Here is a 7755-nt window from a genome sequence, read left to right as displayed (position 1 = left end):
TTAAGAATTGGCAGGGTGAATGTTTATATGTTTTGCCTTTAAATGTCAAAGAATGAAGGGATGGTGACATAAACAGATGAGTAGAGAAGAGATCAAGGGTCCAAGGCTGAAGGGGATCATTGGCACTTCCATGCAAAATACCAAAAGTCAAAGTGCAGCAGGAAGAATATGTTCAATTCACAGTCATTGTGTGTATGTGTATGTGTGTGTGTGTGTGTGTGTGTGTGTGTGTGTGTGTGTGTGTGTGTGTGTGTGTGTGTGTGTGTGTGTGTGTGTGTGTGTGTGTGTATAAATGTGTGTGTGTGTGTGTGTGTGTGTGTGTGTGTCTTATGTTTTGCATTAATATGCATGTTACAGATGAATCTGTGCAGTGTCTGCCAGAGTGAGGGGAATGTCACAAGACCTAGTCATGTGAGTATGTATGCAAGGAGTATAGTGATACTGGGAAAAAAGGGTCTGGAGTCCCATAAACAACAGGATTTAGGCAGTCAACAGTAGCCAGGACCATATTGCAGTGAGAAAAGGGGTCATCAGGGCCTCTATGAGTGAGTTGTGGAAGGAGTGCAATGCTACTAGAAAGCACCACCATCTACAAATACCATATTTATTTATTTGACATTTGTTAACTGGGATAGTTCAACCGGGTCAATAGTACCCATTTTCAGTGGAGGCCTATGAAGAAAAGCTATACAATTAGACATTAAGGTACACATGTACACATTTAGACCTTTAGTTCCACAACAGAAGTAGATTACCATATTTACTACACGGTGTTTTGCTAAGACATTACATAGCATATTTACAAAACAGTGTTTGTTAAAACATTACATACTAAATTACAAATGGAATGAAGTTAAAAGTTTTATTTTTTAGAGAGTTGACTAAAAACTTTACCAATTTAAACAAAGGTATCATCAGGATGCATGACCTTCACAGCTATATGGATGGTAGAACATTCCAGATGCATCTAACAAGACGTTGTTCCACTACAACAGTCAGTCCACATAGCTGGCAAGAACACATCATCTGCAGTACAATGAATACCATGGAAGGTAAAGTTTATTACATCATTGTTACTTCAGTCCAGAGGATGGTAAATCCCATAGTTAACTGGTTAGGGAGTGATAAAGTTTAGAAGAATACATTTCTTGCAAAAATCGCCTTAATGTATTCCAGTGTGGTATACAATGTATGGTTTGCCACTGTGGTAGCTATCCTTTCATCCCTCAGTACCAGATGGATAATTATGGCTCCCCAAACAGAAATGGGTTCCCTAAAGTATTCTCCCTGCCCTGTTCCTGTTGCAGGGTGAACAGTACAATCATAATGACATCTGTGAAATGTCTCATCAAAGCATGTGGACAGCTGTGACTTGACTCCATTGTATGCTGTGTACACAGTAGTCCAGTAATGTCCAGTGAGTATGTACAGGGCTGGTCTTAGGCCAGTTGAGCTTATTTGGTCCAATAGGGCCTGCTATCTCAGGGTGTCCTGCACTGAAGTGTGATAAGATGATGCCTTACATGGTCCAAATATTTGCCTTAGATATACTACAGCAAAGTACAAGTCATTTTCTTATTGTAGCCTTTCTTTAGTAGTACGAGCAAGTCTTGTTAGTGGTGCAGACAGTATTTAGTGCAATGCACTGCACTAGTTGCCAGTCCAGTGTTATTAGTAACTGCAGCTTTATGCCTCTTGTGTGGCTCCGTGTTAACTGCTCACATTCCCATAGTAATTAGCTGTTAGCAGATGTTCAGCAGGGTTGTTAGTCCCAGCCTGCTTGAATTAACCATCTGGCTTTCTGTACTGCTCTGGTTACTGTCTTAGAAGACAAGATTTGGCTTAATTTGGAGACTGATAGAAGGGTCCTTTGTTTTCTTTTGCCTTTCTTGCTGACACTGGATTTACGATTGGTTGCTAACAAATACATTACAAAAAATAACTGGCGTACTAGTCAACCTCAGGATTATGAAAAGAAACACTACTAAGCATATAAATAAAATTAATAAAACTGATACTCTAATGTGAGGTAACCTGATCACTAAGACTTGTAACAGAATGTTAGCAATTCAACAGTATGGCAATGAAATGCTTAATGCAGAACAGCTAGGGAGTAAAATAATCCAGAAAAGTGTGTGTGTGTGTGTGTGTGGGGGGGGGGGGGTGCACACGCATGCGTGTTGAGTGGTGGGAGACAGTAGCAGACAGAAAAATGATTCACTTGGCTGAAAATATAAAAAGAGTAAGAAATAGTTTAACTCAATGTGCTGCAAAGGTATTATAGTTTCAGTATCTCATACAAAATAGGAGGTCAAGCAAAAGTGAAAGACTAGAAAACTGGGCTGCAGAGAGTTTTTGGTGAAAGTGTATTATTACAAGTTAAACAAGCTGTGGGGTTGTCTACGTTCTCCCTACATCCTTAATTTTTGTTATCTGCTAAAACATGAGCCTTAGGGACTACTCTAAATTATTATGGCATTTAATCTTTACTGCTGCCATTGTGACCTGGAATACGGGTGTAAAAGATCTGCATGTATTAGTCTACTTACCTAGTTTAATGTGACTCAACAGTAAACATATGTTCTTTTTGGTGTTGGAGACTAGAAGGCTGTGGGTTTTATTCCCACTCCAGGTGATTGGATTAATTTCCCTGTACTGACACTGAGATGCACTATATGGGGAGTGCTACTTTACTTTGGATGAGACATTAAACCAAGGTCCCATTTGATGTAAAAGATCCCACTGCATTAAGAAAAGGGAAAATTCCCTGGTTCTCCATCCAAATTCCCCCTTGTTAGTATAAATATGAGCTTGGTTCTCCCCTGAAAAGACACAACTGACCTAGTGGGACTTCCCTGGTTAACAAAGGATAAATAAATAAAAATATGGTTTCAGAAATAGTTATAAATGGGGTGGTGTGTGAGCAATGTCATCTCTAGGGAGAGCCCTGAGATTATTGCCATTAGTATTAGTGAGTATTCTGAGAATGTTCACCAGTTTATATAGCATTGATAAAACACATCATTGACTGTAACAAGGTATGAGAATTAGCTGGGTAAGATACTCTAACAATGCAGAGCAAGTTCAAGAGATGATTGGAAGCCAGTGATGAAAGGAAGAGTTAGTATGAGATGAGAATGTCTAATGGAGGTTAGAAATTATCTATGCTCTTTATGGTCCCCCAGTCTTCCCACAGCCATTAAATGCCACCATCTGATTCATCTGTTCAAGCAATTCTATATTTGTTGTATAATATCTTGTTTAATTGTTTCTCAATATTCTATCCACTGTATGCTGCATCAATTGTAAAACTCTGATTTTTACTCCTTTTATATGTTCTACGCTTTTTGTAAAAAATAGCTGTTTATATAATTTTTTCATTATGTTTATTATTTTTTTATAATTTTTTTACTATGTATTTGGAACTTTTCTCCCCGGGCCTCTGCTGAAAAAGGACCTGTATCCAGTCAGACTTTCCCAGTAAACAAATGTTAAATCAATCAATCAATCAATCTGGGGACAGTGTGTTTGGGAAATAAGAGATGAGAACTGTAGTAAGTCAAACACTTTTATGACAATCATTTTATGTTTCAAAATGAGCCTGCTTCTTAACAACAAGGTCTGCTTGGTATTGACTGCAGCTCTTCCCAAAGACATTGGAGTATTTTACTTGCAAACATATTTTTTTGTTATTTATTTTTATTTATTTATGTATTTATTTAAAGTTTAGTGCCCAAGATAGAACACTGACAATCCTAGATCATTTTCAGGCTCAGTAAAGTAGAAATACAAGCAAAGAAACAATAAAATTTAATCACCGCCCCCCCAGGATTTAATAAAATCAATGTAGGCACCGTGTAGAGTCTACATGGAATGTATCTGTGTACATGGCCATGGTCTCCCCTTGGCAGTGCATCATGCATATTAATGATGGCATTCTGCTGAGGGACAGACGAGGAACACAGATATTGAAGAATTGTAGGGAAAGTTGTAGAGGCAACCTGTGGCTGTAGATGAGTATGACACTCCCTGGAATGGTACCCACCATTGTAGCAATGTTGTGCAGTGTGTCAGTTATTGAATGTGTAAATGTTACAATGTTCCATAATGTCCTGTGTTAATTTTATTTAAATTTTTTTTTTTTGAAAAAAAATGTATGTTTGCGCGGTGTGGTGCAGAGTGCAGCAATGGCAAGTTGTGCTCACAGATAGACAGCCAACACCTGCCAGACATCCAAAAATAGAAACCGGATGCAATTAATTAATTATTTCCTAATATGTTTCAGCATGTATAAGCAGGTTTACATGTATTTGTGCAGTGCGACATGCTGCAGTGCTCAGCACTGCTAACAGGTAGCTCAGTGGTATATGTGGAGGTATACTAGATTCCTTGATATCCACTTAGCTAAATGGGTAGAGTTATGGCTTTATGTGTAGTAGGTTCAGGGTTCAAATACATAGAAGGGACAGCATGTATGCATTTTTGTTGTACATGTTATGAACACAATTTTAAAATATGGCTCCACTGCCTCTACTCAACTGTGCTAAAACCTGCTAAGCACTGCCTAACCATGGTAATGGCTGGCAATGTTTGCTCAGTGCTCAGCTTCTCTAAAACCATGATTGTGCATGTTTGTGAGCAGCTCAGCTCTGCTTAGCTCTGCTCAGCTGGTTTGTATGATGATAAGCAGCGTGATGCTGTTTTGAATGGTGTTCAATGACATGTAAGGGTGGGAAAGCAGCCTATGTTAAATGCAATAGTTAGGAATCTACATCATTCTTTGGAGTCTTATCTAGTGTAGATATGGATGGTGGTGCAGGAGAAGGTGCATGTTTTGAGGCACAGTAGTGGGTTATTCTGGAGTCCAGGAGCATGGTTGGGCTTCTTGTGAAAAACCATGATGATAGGCTGCTGAAGGACAGTTTCCAGGGCTCAAAGTGTAAGATGGAGGCCTAGGACCAGTTGGCCGGAGAACTCACCAGTGTTACTGGTATCTCTCACACAGGTGAGCAGTGTCATCGCCACCATGATGACCTGAAAAGGTGAAAGAATGAAACCTTGGATACCTGGGTCCAAGAAGCAAGGGCTAGGAATGCCCCACAGGTACGTAAGTATGGCTTCTGCTCTCTTAAATAAATGAAAGCTGAAGGTCTGCAAAACTGGTATGCATAATGGTGTGCTTCTCTCCCAATAGCTGCAGCTGAGAGGGCTCGCAATGTTGAGTCGCATGCTTGGCGCTTGGCCAGGTTGCGCTGTGAGTGTGGTGAGTATGGATATATATTATGCTAACTGTAGTGAAATAAGCAAAAAAGAGTTAAGCATTAACTGCAATAAAGTATATAAAATAAATTCTGTAGTGCAATAAATGTGGAATTAGAGCTGTAGTGCAATAAATGAATAATATCAACTGTAGTGCAATAAAGACATGGAACAATACCAAAAATAGCAAGGAAAATGGCGTATATCAGAATTGTCTTGTCATAACCATTGCAGTACAGCTGTATGCATTGAGGCTGTAAGGTAAGGTTGCTGCAGTCAAGTATAACACTGTAATGGCTCTAGAATGCAAATCTAATGGCTGAAAAGGTATTGGTTAACTGATATAGTACTGCTCAAGGCTGTCTCTAGGCCACTATTGATCAGATAATGCTCTGTCACCCACAGACATCAGGTAATAAAGGTATATGGGTGAGGTAGCCCACTCCATGAGCTGATATTGTTTGTTGACTTCACAGATACTTTAAACCACTAACAATAAAATACCTACTCTCTGATTTATACTTGTATTTCATGCATGTGCTTTCTATTGTCATTGCAGTCTAGTATAACACTGTAGTAATACTACCAGGTCATATTTTGGTCCCAGGTGAGCTCTAGGCAAATATCAGTCAGTCAGTAATCAGCAGTAACTCAGTAGCTCAGTTTGTTAAATGGTTTGTACATAGTACATTTTTCCACACACAGTCTGGGGTGCAAATCCAGTGGTATGAAGCAATAAATATTACAGTAGCAGTCACTTAATGCTCACAATTTCTCTCTCCATAGGAACTACAGGTAAATGGGTGAGGTAGCCCATATTATGAGTAGATGATTGTGTGTTTAGATGTTACAGACTGTTAAAATTGATAGAAAAATGTGTTTGTCAGCAATGTTGAGTTAGAAATAAAATGTGTAATCCTGGTATGGCTGTATTCCTGGAATGTTTGTTAAAAGTTGCTCCAATCAATTAATACATTCTATGCAGATGTCCCCTGCAGTCACTGCTATTGGGTTCTGTTCCCATGCCTGCAAACCAAAGCATGAGAGATGTTTAGTGTCTGTACTGTACACATACATGTCTCTCAAGTGTCAAGATTTCACGTACTATAATTAATATTGCATAATCCGTCAGTCACAGGATTACCACAGAAATGATTACCTGGATTGCAAAGTATTACCAAATCAGCCCACAGAACACCTTGATAGTTATATTGGTCCACCTGATGTGCAAGTGTACTATGTAGTTGTGTACATGCAGTTGTTACTGCTTGGCCCATAGTGTCCCATGCAAATAGCTTGAGAGGTATGTATGTACTATATCAGCTGTAGGATACCTGTGGTCACTATACACATAAAGAAAATACAGACCTGTAGAGTAGATAGCAGTACTGTTGTCAGGGATATTACCAGCAATGTCACTAATGGAACTAATGGACTATTTTTCTCTCTCTCCTCACCCCTTATCTTCATTTATTTATTATTGTTATTCATTGGTTATGGTTTACTATTAACATATGTTGTTACATTAACAGTTTTTGGGGCATGTGCTATTGTTGTTATGTATTATAATGTATGCATATTAACATATCTTGTTAAATTACCTGTTTTGTTGGCCTTATGCTGTAACTGCTCCTGGCATGTTTTTATTATACTGAGTGTTCTGTTATTTACTGTTTCATAAAATATGCATTGATATGTAATTGGGTTATTTCCAATGTTCTGCCATGCTTTTATTACTAACAATGATTTGTTCATAACTAACCTATACTTATTGCTATACCTCCATCACCGCAGCACGTCAAGGTATGCCAGTTATGGCTGATCCACCTACCTTGACTCAACCAGCCTTGTCACCGATTCCTTGCATGTCTGGGACCTAGACCAGTGGTGGGCACTCTGCTGCCCCTGCACTACCCACAGCATTGGGTAGGACCACTTCAGTGGATAGGACCCAGCCTCCCCCTGGGAGCAGTAGTAAAGGGGTTGTTGTCACCCAGGCTGAACTGCCGGTCATGGTGTGCAGGATTACTCACTGTAGTTATGATCACCACCTGCGCCAGGCTGAAGGCATGCTGGCCAGCCTGGTGGGGCAGCCTCACCCTGGCTCCCAGCCTCCAGCACAGCAACCCTCGGGGCAGTGAAGGAGCAGTGCCGACAGTCCCATGGGTGGGGATGTGAGTCATGCTGCTGCCATCTGGAGGCACATGGTACTCAGATTTCACAACACCCACCCCATCCAAGGTGTTCACCCCTCATGTGTCAGACACCACCCCTGTCTGCTGTCTTGTTTGTCTTGTCTGTCTGCAAATGCACCCTCTCCTACTCAACCTACATCCCCTCACGTACCAATGTCCCTTCCCCAACATTCAATTCTCTCCTTAAGAAAAAAAATGGGCATCTGTCCCAAAAGAAATAACATCCCATACATAGCTCTCCATTTTGCACGTGTCCACTGGATGAAAGCAATTTCATCCAATTGGCTTGACAATGCAGTTA

This window comes from Protopterus annectens, chromosome 17.part0, assembly GCF_019279795.1.
Source record: "Protopterus annectens isolate FY-2018-M chromosome 17.part0, PAN1.0, whole genome shotgun sequence".
In the NCBI taxonomy this organism is placed as follows: domain Eukaryota; kingdom Metazoa; phylum Chordata; order Ceratodontiformes; family Protopteridae; genus Protopterus; species Protopterus annectens.
The sequence above is the reverse complement of the archived record's forward strand: the minus strand, read 5'-3'. Positions refer to the sequence as shown.